Source organism: Aphelocoma coerulescens, chromosome 1A (genome assembly GCF_041296385.1).
Source record: "Aphelocoma coerulescens isolate FSJ_1873_10779 chromosome 1A, UR_Acoe_1.0, whole genome shotgun sequence".
Lineage (NCBI taxonomy): Eukaryota > Metazoa > Chordata > Aves > Passeriformes > Corvidae > Aphelocoma > Aphelocoma coerulescens.
In genome coordinates, this window is record NC_091014.1 from 73,249,746 (window position 1) to 73,261,194 (window position 11,449).

An 11,449-nucleotide genomic window follows, 5' to 3' on the forward strand; every position below is an offset into this window, starting at 1 on the left:
TTGAAAGACAGGTGTCTGCCAAGGAAGTCAGGAGTCTCCTGTGAAATGAAAAAGAAAATGCAAATCCCTTCCCTCCAAAGTATTATAATTTCAAAATTAAGGGGCTTTCAGGCAAAGGTATGAGGAATAAGAATAACAGTTCTTTACTATTATATATATGTGTGTGTATAACAAGGCAAACAAACAGCAATAACTATGGCAGTAACAGCAAACAGAACCACAAAGCTGGTGCCACCCTTCTCGGCTGTCAGGCCCTTTCCCCTCGGGTGCAGTTCCTCTCGCAGCCGGCAGGGGCGCTGGCGGCTCCCGGTGAGCAGGGCAGGTGCGATGGTTCCCCCGCAGCTGCAGGGGGCACTCTGGAGCGAGCTCGGGGAGCACGCGGCAATGGCGGCTTGGGATGCTAGGAAGGGATGGAACAAAGGCTTCACAAACCCCCTGGGCAGCCGATCCTGGTGTCCGGCTGGACCCTCTGGAACAGCAGGCTGGAACAGCAGGGATGAGCACAAATCCCAGATGGCAGATGAGATGGATCAAACTCTGGAGCTGCAGTGGGAAACCCTGGGAGGTCTCAGCAGGCAGGACGTGCGGGGGCTACAGAGTAGTGAAGGCTCAAATGCAGCTGCAGGGGCAGGGAAAGGCGGCTTTGGGAATCCCGGGGTTTCTCCGGTAGAAAGAAGGCAGCCTGAAGCCAAAAGCCTGCAGCGCTGATGAGATGGCAGCAGCCTCTCCCTCAGTCGGAACACTGGGCACCAACCACCCACACACCCAGGTGAAAGACAGTAGCCTGTTGGACCACACCCTGAATGGCTAGGTCCTTTGCCCTCCCCAAGTACCCAGCAATTTGTTGCCCCGGCTACATACAGGGGGAAAATTCCTCAAGAGGGAAAAAACCAGAAGGGGAACTCCCAAAACCCCAACACCTATATTCCTTATCACAACTTAAACCCAGTTTTGTCAGTAAGTGTGATCATGGCCACACAGCTCTGCTGACCCAAACTGGGGAAAGGTTTTGGTTCTGCTGGAAGAACATCTTATTTTTGATGGCTCCAGGAGAGGTGGGGGAAAAGCTCCACATGATGAAGGATATTACACACCACATAAGGCAGGACTGTTCAGTGGTTATTACATGAGTTTCTCTGGTAGAGGTGTTATGAATGTATTGTGATGTTGGTTTTTTGCATGTTACTTAATGTTAGAAAAACTTTACCTGGATGATATAGAATGTCTATTGTTTATGTAGTCAATTTAGAAAAGATAGGCAGAGAAAGTCTTCACATTCCTGGAGTATCTTATCAGAGAAGAAGAAGAAAAACCAGAAACCAGAGAGAGAAGAATTTACGGAGGGAGCAGAGACAGAATGGAGCCAAGGAGGAAGATAAGGCTGATGGGATGATACATAGAAACACCAAAGAATTTATGAATCATGCATGATTGTGATGAATATGCAATACGAGATGTACTTTTAAAGACGATCTTTTGGATGTAGAGGGGTGCCTTTGGATCTCTGCCAAAGCACACAGCCATAAAACCCTTTTTGCTAATGTCTCCTAATTGTCCCTTTTATTAAACTTCTTTTAAAATTTCTAAAGAGTGAACCTTGCTTTTCACAATTGGTGGCCCGTACGGGGAAAAAGACCTCACCTCTGAGATCTCCTGGGGAACCCAGAGCGGTGGGGTCACCCCTGCCCGCTTTTGGGTGCCTCGCTTTGTGTTTCCTGGCGTGGGTCCGGGGGGCGGTCTGCAGGTCAAACACCCTAAGGACAAAAGAGGAGACAATAAAGCAAAAAGAAAAGGAAGGAAAAGGCTCCCCAAGATACCGCGGTAGTTAAGCACGTAAAAATCTTGTTCACGAGGACTCAGAGAAAGGTGAGTATTTTTTCTTTCCTCTTTTTCTTGGGAGGATGGGGAGCGGATATGGGGGATGAAAGTGTGTGTATGAGACACGGGCTGGTTACCCCCAGACCTGCAAAGTGAGTGAGGAGCTTCTGAGGCTGCAGTTCTGCTCTCCTGCGAGGGAAGCAGTCAGTAAAGAGGCAAAGCGAAAGATAAAAGGAGTGAAAGAATCCCCAGTTTAACTGGGACTGGGTTTCAGGGGAAGGATTGGATCCCTTGAAGAAAGGGAGTCAAGAGTTTCCTAGTACAAACCACGAGGAAACAAGACAAAAAGTAGAAGAGCCCCTAAAGATTTGCCAGGTTGAGGATTGGATCCAAGAGATTTAGGTTTTAAGACTGCCGGATTGAGGATTAAAATCCAAGAGATTCGGGTTTAGTTCTGCCAAATTGAGGATTGATCCAAGAGATTTGGGTTTTGAGAGTGCCGGATTGAGGATTAAAATCCAAGAAATCTGGGCTTAATTCTGCTAAATTGAGGATTACTCCAAGAAATTTGGGTTTTGAGACTGTTGAATTGAGTGTTGGATCCAAGAAATTTAGGCTTAATTCTGCTAAATTGAGGATTAATCCAAGAAACCTGGGCCCATGGGTGAATATTAGCCAACAATTTGAAATTAAGAGGTACCTTAATCTTGTGTGGTTGTGTCTGATAGTGCTTGAGAAAGAGAAATTGGAACAATAAAAAGGAGTGAGTGAGAATGGATGAAAATATATGTGATAGAAATGCTAAACCCTGAAATATAATTTTATTTTCTGGAGGGAGGCATATTGTATTAAGAGGAGGGAACTTTTGTATTCTAGGAGAGGAAAGGGGAAAGAGGGAGTGGGGTCCGAATTGTTGCTTTTTTAATTAAAAAAAAAAAAAAAATAGTGGGAAACAAAGGCCTGGGAAGGGTAGATAAGATTCTGAGAAAATGTGACATAAAACTAGTAAGGAAGAATCAGGAAATAAAAAAGGGAGTGGAGGCGTGCCAGCAAAGATACCCCAGGAAAGGCCTCTGGGAGTTATGTTAGCTAACTGGAATACTAACCCAAGTAGAAGAAAAATAGCAAAGTCAAAATGATACAGTTTTGTATGTTTGATTGGGCTGAGAAGGAAATAAGATCTGACCATGTTTTCTGGCCCAGGTATGGCTCTTTTGAAGTTTGGATCTGTCAGGCTTCACAAGTATTTGTAAATTCAAAAGAACCCTTTAACACAGAAGGCAAGTATGCTTCATGTTGGGTGGGAAACATAGAGCCTAAGGGGATAAGAATTTTTAAGTTGTCAGAGACCCCAGAAAAGGAGCAAAGGGAAAGCAAGAAAAAGAAGGGCTGGGACCCCCTGGAAGCATTGCCTCCTCCATTCCTGCTTGCCCCCCCTCAAGCCCAGGCTCCTATTGCGCCACTCGCAGCTGCACCGCCGGTCTTGGGGCCCGAGGTCCCGCCTGTCCTGGCTCTTATGGCACCACCCGCGGCTCCACCACTTGTCCCAGTGGCGGCGGCTCCGCCGGTAGCCCCGCTGTTTCCGCCGCCCCCTTCAGCCCCTGCGGGTCCTGTGGGAGCCCAGCCCACCGCTTTTAGAGTCCCCCCCGGCCCTATCCCGGCTCCGGCCCCGATTCCAATGTCCATGGCTGTTCCATCAGCCCCTGCTCCACCGGCAGCCCTGACATTCCTGCCTCCCCCTCCAGACCCCGCGGGTCCAGTGGCAGCCCAGCCCGCCGCTTTCGGTGTCCCGCCTGTCCTTAGCCCAAGTATCTGTTCCGCGGCAGCCCAGCCCGCCGCTTTTGCCCCCCCCCCCCCCCCCGCCCCTGCCTCTGCCTCGGCCCCGGTGGCGGCCCCAGTTTCGGCCCCAGCCCCAGTTCCGATGTCTGCGGCCGTTCCACCAGTCCCTGACCCCGCTGCGTTGTCTGCCACAGCTCCATTGAACCTGGCTTCGGCCCCGCGGGCCGCGCTAGGTCCGCTGGCAGCGCAGAGTCCTGCCACCATGACTGCTGTGGACCGTGTGCAGAGAGTCCACGCCAAACTCTGGTATCTGCCACAAGAACTTGTCCCCTTGGCCGTGCCGGTGGCAGTCCCCGCCTACGCCCCCCCCACTCCTGGAGGAATCAGCTTCGGAAAGGACTCCCACCTCCTACCCCCACTCCCTCGCCTGTAACCGTTCCCCTGGCAATGACCGCTTCTACTATTCCTCTCAAGGAGGAAGCAAAACACCAAAGTACGCGGAGCTCAGTTACAGAACAGCCCTCTCCCAACACCCCTCCAAGACAGGAAAGAAGTATCATAAGAGAAAAAGGACACAAGAATTGGGATGGAGAGGTCCGTTTGTTCCCTTTAAGGGAAGTTCCAATGGGAGCTGGGGGAACAGGGTTTGTAAACATCCCCCTTGCTTCTTCAGAGGTTAGAAATTTTAAAAAGGAGGTCAAAGGATTATTAGACGATCCTATGGGTACAGCTGAAAAATTAGATCAATTTTTTGGCCCAAACATTTTCACTTGGGAAGAGATGCAAGCAATAATGAAAATATTATTTTCTCAAGAGGAACGAGAAATTATTAGAGTTGCGGGTATGAGGATTTGGGAAAGAGAAAACCAGCAGGGACTACCAGGAGACCAGAAGATGCCATTGACACCTCCTGCTTGGAATCACAATGAAGAGGCTGGGCAAAGGAATATGAACGATTACCTTAATTTAATAATCAAAGGAATTAAAAGAGGCAGCACCTCGAGGGCAGAGTTTAAAAAGGGCTTTTGAAGGGCAACAGGGAAAGGAACAGTCTCCAACTGAATGGTTAGAGAGACTTAGAAGAAATATGAAACAAATTTCTGGGATAGATCCCGAGACAGTAGCTGGGCAGGCTTTACTAAGAGTCAATTTTGTCACTCATACTTGGCCAGATATTAGGAAGAAACTAGAAAAATTGGAAGACTGGCATGAAAGATCATTAAACGATTTATTAAAAGAGGCTCAAAAAGTTTATGTCAGGAGGGATGAAGAAAAAGCCAAAGTAGAAGCCAAAATTATGGTAGCCACTATGAGAGAAAGTAACTTCCAAAGGAATCTGAAGTCTCCGAATACCACTCCTAGAAATTTGGGCTTTAGAAAAGGGGAAAAGGGAAAAAACAGGAACTCAGTACAAACAAAAACTCAGGAGCATTCTAAAACTGCTTGCTATTACTGTGGAGAGGAAGGGCATTTTAGAAGAGAATGCCCTCACTTAAGGAAGGACGTGAAAATCTTCTGAGAAATAGGCCCAGATGAGGAATAGGGATGTCACCAGCTCTATTTTCTGGGGGACAAATACCATCTAGAGCCTGTGATAACTTTAAAAGTCGGTCCCCAGGAGGAGGAGTTAGAATTTGTGGTTGATACAGGAGCTGAAAGGTCCTGCCTAGTGAATACTCCAAAAGGTTGTAGTATAAGTAAAGATACCGTAAAAGTAACAGGGGCAAAATGAGAAAGTTTTACAGTTCCTGTCATCAAAGACGTGATAATCAAAGGGGAAACTAGAATTTGGATGGGGGATGTTTTATTAGTCCCTGGGGCAGGTAGTAATTTATTAGGGAGGGATTTACAGGTGGAGTTGGGAATAGGAGTTATACCAGAAGAAGGGAAAATGATGGCTAAAATTTTAAAACTTGGTCAAGAAGATGAAAAGAAAATTAACAAGGAGGTTTGGGCTGGAGAAGGGAATAGAGGAGGACTGGACATTGACCCCATAAGGGTCAAAATTGAGAAAGAAGAATGTCCCATACGTGTACGTCAGTACCCTATATCCTTAGAAGGACGAGAAGGCTTGAAAGCAGTAATAGAAGGACTAATAAGGGATGGGACATTAGAACCTTTTATTGTCTCCTCATAACACCCCTATTCTACCAGTAAAAAAGCCTGATGGGACATACAGATTAGTGCAAGACTTATGGGAAGTTAATATGAGGACTTGGGCTCGTTATCCTGTGGTACCCAATCCCTATACTCTCCTGAGTAAAGTCCCACCCCAGCATCAGTGGTTTAGTGTAGTGGATTTAAAAGATGTTTTCTGGACCTGCCCACTGGCTGAAGAAAGCCGAAATATTTTCGCCTTTGAATGGGACGATCCAAATACCGGAAGAAAGCAGCAACTAAGATGGACAAGATTACCACAGGGATTTACAGAATCTCCAAACCTATTTGGACAAGCTTTAGAAACAATATTACAAGCTTTCCCTACTCCACCAGAAATACAAATCATCCAGTATGTGGATGACCTCTTATTATCTGGGGCTGATAATGTGAAGCCCCAGATAATAAAGCTGAAAGTGAAGTCAGAGAAGCAACGATAAAGCTTCTGAATTTTCTTGGAGAAAAGGGGTTAAGAGTATCAAAAGGGAAACTGCAATTTGTAGAATCAGAAGTAAAATATGTTGGTCACTTAATAAGCAAGGGAAGTAGAAAATTAAACCCTGAGAGAATCAAGGGATTCTATCCTTTCCCCCTCCCTCTTCAAAGAGAGAAATTAGAAAGGTACTTGGATTATTGGGACATTGTGGACTATGGATCGAAGGATACACACAAGCTGTAAAATTTCTGTATGAGAAGTTGACAGAAGGAGATGATATAAAATGGACCAAAGAAGATAATGGTAAATTAGAGGAATTGAAATTAAAACTCGCCTCAGTACCAGCTTTAAGCTTACCCTCATTAGAAAAACCCTTTCATCTGTACGTGAATGTGGAAAGTGGAGTAGCTCATGGAGTTCTGGTTCAGGAGTGGGGAGGAGTGAAGAGACCAATGGCTTACTTGTCAAAGATGTTAGATCCAGTAAGCCATGGCTGGACAATATGTATTCAAGCTATAGCAGCTACTGCAATCTTGGTAGAAGAAAGTCATAAGCTTACTTTTGGAAGCAAGCTGATAGTGTACACACCTCATGCAGTTCGAAATGTGCTAAACCAGAAAGCTGAAAAATGGTTAACAGACTCTAGGATGCTAAAATATGAAGCAATTCTGATAGATAGTGATGATTTGACACTAGAAGTGAGCAAGAGTCTGAATCCAGCTCAATTTTTATATGGAGAGCCCAAAGATAACCTGACACATAACTGCTTAAAAATTATCCAATTCCAAACAAAAGTTTGAGAAGATCTTGAGGAACAAGCCCTTTCAGAAGGAGAAATAACATATGTAGATGGTTCTTCCAGATGTGTACAAAGAAAAAGAATGTCAGAGTATGCTTTAGTTGATGGGGGGACTATGCAAACCATTGAAAAAGGAAAATTACCCTCAAACTGGTCAGCTCAGACTTGTGAATTATATGCCCTAAAAAGGGCACTGGAATATTTAGCACACAAGAAGGGAACTATATATACTGATTCAAAGTACTCTTTCGGAGTAGTACATACCTTTGGAAAAATTTGGGAAGAAAGGGGATTACTTAATTCAAAGGGAAAGGGGTTGATACATGTAGGACTTATTTTAGAGGTTTTAGAGGCATTAAAATTACCTGAAGAGATAGCTGTAGTACATATTAAAGGACACTAAAAAGGAATGACTTCAGAAATTAGAGGAAGTAATTTGGCAGATCAAGAAGCTAAGGATGCTGCAGAAAATGGGATAAAAAGGGTTATGCTAATTTTGACCTCAAAGAATGAAAAATTGGAGACTCCAGAATTTAGTGAAACAGAGGAAAGAGAATTAAGATGGGGGAAAGCCAGATGAATGTAGAAAATGGAAACTTCCTGATGGAAGACAGTTAATAAATCACTCACCAGAAAAATATCAGAAGACATGCATCAAAAAACTCATTGGGGAACCAAGGCTTTGTGTGATCACTTTCTAAGGAATTATGGGTGCATTGGAATTTATGGGTTAGCTAAACAAATAACTGAAAGATGTATGGTTTGCCAAAAAGTAAATAAAAAGGTGATGAGAAAAACAACTTCAGGAGGTTGTGAGTTAGCTCTCCGACCATTTCAAAGTATCCAAGTGGACTTTACCAAACTCCCCTAAGTACAGAGGTGGAAATTCTTGTTAGTAATAACAGACCATCTTACCCATTGGGTGGAAGCTGTTCCCACTGTCAGAGCCACAGCCAATGTAGTATGTAACACCCTCTTAGAACAAATTATTCCCAGGTATGGAATGATTAATAGAGGGGCACACTTTACATCAAAGTTCTACAGCAACTAACTCAAGCCTTGGGAATAAAGTGGAAACTACATACCCCATGGCACCCACAGAGCTCAGGACGGGTAGAGAGGATGAACCAAACTTTAAAGCGCACCTTAACTAAACTAATAATTGAAACTCAAATGTCATGGGTTAAATGCCTACCTCTGGCTTTATTGAGGGTTTGGACACAACCCAGGTCAGACCTGGGTATGTCACCTTACAAACTGATGTTTGGGTTACGCTTTCTGACCACCCAACATGAAACTGCTACCTATGAGGTAGGAGAAATGAGTGTTAAAGGATATGTCAACACAATTGCAAGGACCCTTGAAGATTTGTGGTTGAAAGGGATAATCCCTCAAACCACACCTTTAGACTTTAAAATCCATAATATCCATCCAGGGGAGTGGGTACTAGTAAAAACACGGAAAGAGCAATCTTTAACTCCACAATGGGAAGGTCCTTTTCAGGTGCTACTGACAACTGGGGCAGTGATCCGGACCAAGAAGCGAGGGTGGATCCATGTCAGCAGAATCAAAGGACCCGTGGAAGAACCTAAGGAGTGGACTATTACATCTAAGCCTGGTGATACCAAGTTAACTCTTTAAGCAGGAACTGGGTGGTAATGCACTGGGGAAGACCCAAATGATCCAAGAGATACACCAAGAATCACACCTGATTGGGAAATAAGGCCAAGCTTATATCAGTGGTTTCAAGTATTGCTTGGACAAGTCCTGAGACACCTCTGGTACCCCCCTTGGGGAGGAATACTTCCACTCCAAACAGGAGGATCAGGACTATTTTGGTCTGAGAGTTCTCATATTCTGGCCTTAGCCTGTGACTTATTTAAAAAGGAGGAGGAATTGCCACTTCCAACAGTGCCATACCATATACCCTGTCTGATTCATCCCAATACTGGACATGCTAGCTGGGTTAAATGTAAATGTCTAGACTGTAAAAATCATTGGTATTGTAGTTGACTAAAACGACACTCTCATTGCATGAAGTGTTGAACGCCAAATCTATTCCCCATTCAGGTAGAGCAAAGAACAGCTGAAATAGTAACCTTGCTTTGTGGATGGGAATTACTAGTGTCTGTTGAATGGGAGATACCTGAGGAATGGTGGAAAGCTACAATTAAGAAGTGTCAAAGCAATTTGCCTGGAAATTAGTGAAAAGGAAGTGACAAGGAAATAGAGGGCAAGACCAAATTGACCACTGTACTTGCCACCAAGAAGATCATATACCCCTGCTGTGGGTAGCAACCCCATAGGCATGGGAGGTGGAGGTATAAGCCATATCAGACCTCTGTTATTGCTTTATCTGTTACTCCTTTTTTGTCTCTTCCCTCTGGGGATACCGAAACAGCCATGCCATAGGTGTTACCAAAAGCTGTATATGGAAAAACACTGAAGTTCCTTTTTTCATTGTGCATACCCATGTCAACAGTCACTGTTATAATCCATCCAAATTAGGAAACTGTATACAAAATGGGAAAAAGTACTGGATTGTAGAAAACTTAGGAACAAGTGATAGCAGGTTGGGAAGTAAATGTCCAAAAGGGGAAAGATGGATTTGTTTCACATATATTGCTGGGAGTAAAGTCTCAGGCTTAGTAAAAGAACAACTGGTAAACAAGAAGGCAAAGTTAGCACTGCAATCTAACTCTGTATCGACCCCAATTCAAGACATGTATGTGAAACTCAAACAACAATTAGAAAATGAAAAGGATATCTCAAAATTTGGAAAAAACCTGTTTGCGGAATTAGGGGAAAGGATAGGTAAAGAGCTTAATGTAACCAACTGTTGGGTCTGTGGAGGGCCTCTGATGACAGAGGAATGGCCATGGAAAGGCAGTAGCTTAAGCCCAATAGAACTCCTTAAGTGGAATCGGACAAGGATAAGGGGAGAAAACAGACCATAAGGGTGGGTACTGAGTTCAACAGTGATAGAAGAGGAGTGTCTCTGGCATACCGGGAACAATTTCCTTAACAAAGTAGGAAATACTCCCTGTAAGAGATATAAATCAGTAATGGAACTTTTACATGGTGTGTCCCCAAGAAACCAGTTCTGTATTGGACTCAGGAAAAAACAAAGGAAAAGAATTTTAAGTACAATAATAAGGTCAAACTCTTTCAATGCAATGATACAAACAAAAATCCTTATTTTGGGATCCCAGGCATTTCAAAATTTTGGGAAAATATAAATCAACAAAAAATTTGATTACTGGAAGGCACCAGATGGCCTGTTGTGGGTATGTGGAAAAAGGGCATATGCAAAGCTCCCCTCTTGGTGGAAAGGGAGTTGTACCCTGGGAATCATACACCCAGGATTCTTTCTTTTACCAGAGCCAGACGGAGATTGACTAGGAATACCAGTGTATGAGGATCTAAAAAGAAATAAAAGAGAATTGATTGGAAGATCTCAAAAATGGAGAAACGAAGAATGGCCTGCTGAGCACATAACTGAAATGTATGGGCCAGCCACTTGGGCACAAGATGGGAGTTGGGGATATTGAATCCCAATTTACATGCTGAATCAGATTATAAGACTCCAAGCCGTTGTAGAAATAATAATGAACCAGACTGGTCAGGCATTGGAATTACTAGCTAGCCAACAAAGCCAAACAAGAGCTGTGGTATATCAGAATAGGCTGGCTTTAGACTATCTATTGGCTGAAGAAGGAGGTGTTTGTGGAAAATTTAATACTTCAGATTGTTGTTTGAAGATAGATGACCATGGGGATGCCATCCTAGATATAGCCAAAAATATCAGAAAAACAGCCCATGTACCGGTCCAAAAGTGGGAATTTGCACAAAAACTTAGTTGGTGGAATAATGTATTGGGAATAGAATGGTGGAAGAAGCTAGGTTTCTTCCTTTTATGTGCCACTGCAGGCTTGATATTTCTCCCTTGCTTGGTCCCCTGTTTTATTCGATTAATATCTACTGTGGTCCAAGGCATGCAAATAGTACCAATGCCTGTGGAACCAAAATTGGCTACTTCTGGAATGGCACAAAAGATCATGGTGTTGAAGAAGCAAAATGATATCAAAGAGCCCTTTGAAGAAGCAAGATAGATTTGTGAAAAAAAAGAGCAAATAATAAAGGCTAGAAAACAAAGGATACTGCTCAAGCCAAATGATCTGTAAAAAAAAAGGAAAAGTGAGGTTATGAATGTATTGTGATATTGGCTTTTCGCATGTTACGTAATTGTTATGAATGTATTGTGATGTTGGTTTTTTGCATGTTACTTAATGTTAGAAAAACTTTACCTAGGTGATATAGAGTGTCTATTGTTTATGTAGTCAATTTAGAAAAGATAGGCAGAGAAAGTCTTCACATTCCTGGAGTATCTTATCAGAGAAGAAGAAGAAAAACCAGAAACCAGAGAGAGAAGAATTTACGGAGGGAGCAGAGACAGAATG

At 43.6% G+C, this 11,449-nt stretch overlaps 1 long non-coding RNA gene across 1 annotated transcript; it reads right to left on the reverse strand.

The window, feature by feature from the left end:
- Nucleotides 1-393: 393 nt before the first annotated feature.
- Nucleotides 394-3,856, reverse strand: LOC138104778 (uncharacterized). Its single transcript, XR_011148278.1, has 3 exons — nucleotides 3,770-3,856; nucleotides 1,642-1,754; nucleotides 394-619 (listed from the first exon to the last, which is right to left on the reverse strand). It is a non-coding gene; the product is annotated as an uncharacterized lncRNA (long non-coding RNA).
- Between the last annotated feature and the right edge of the window lie 7,593 nt (nucleotides 3,857-11,449).